The sequence below is a fragment of the Mus pahari genome, chromosome 5, assembly GCF_900095145.1.
Source record: "Mus pahari chromosome 5, PAHARI_EIJ_v1.1, whole genome shotgun sequence".
NCBI classification, from domain to species: Eukaryota; Metazoa; Chordata; class Mammalia; order Rodentia; family Muridae; genus Mus; species Mus pahari.
Window position 1 is genome coordinate 2272337 of NC_034594.1, and position 1011 is coordinate 2273347.

Here is a 1011-nt window from a genome sequence, read left to right on the forward strand (position 1 = left end):
GGAGATCTCCCTGTCTTAATCTTCTGGATTCAATCACCACTGTGTCTCAAGATCTCCATACCAAGATCCAGATCAGAAACTTCTATCTCCCAGCTTCCAAATTAGGTTCACTGGTGAGCCTTCCAATTCGGGATTGTAGTTCATTTCAAATATAGTCAAGTTGACAACCAGGAATAGCCACTACACACACACACACATATGTATATATGGTTTGTGTGAGAGTGTACTAGAACGTTGTTCCATTCACCCACAAGATATGTATGTATATGAGCATATGTATATGTGTGAAATGCTTGGAGCCTGCTTATTGGAGCTTTGCTCCATCCATTCTATGTGGGTGTGTATTTGTATGTACGAAGTTATTGGACTCTAACTTTTGTTTCATCCACTCACTATGTGTGTATGAATTTCCTCTCTTTTCTTCTCTTTCTCACCTACCTCAAGGAGATAAAAGAGTTTAGAATTTTTTGCTGGCCATAAGGAATGCCAACACCAGTAAATTATGCTTTGGTCCCTCAGAGAAAAGTCTGCTGAGTAATTTCTCTAGTCACTGGATGCTATAGGCCAACTAACCTTCATCAGTGGGTATAAGCACTGACCCCCATTGGGTGCCTGCCTCGGTTTACCCACCCCACCGGTTCCAAAGCTGGTAACTGGCGCTTTCCTGTCAAAGAAAATTGCTGAGAGATAACATGAACTTATTGCTTCTATCCTAAGTCCTTGTGGCTCTTTGGCTTATTTTAATAACAGTAATGTAACTTGCCCAGATGATATACCAGAGAGACCTACACCTTCCAAATGAGAATCACAGAGTCCGTTAAGGCCATGGAGTATCAAAGGTGGAACTAGCTTGTACAGCCTGTGGACTTGGAGATGCACTGAGCTATCAACTCTTCTACCCAGCTTGGTGTCTCGGAGCATGGGATACTCTCTACCTCAGTCATCCTGAGGACATCACTGCCCTGCAGTGCTCCAGGAAGCCAGTTCACACTGCTGGTGCAGAGTCATTGG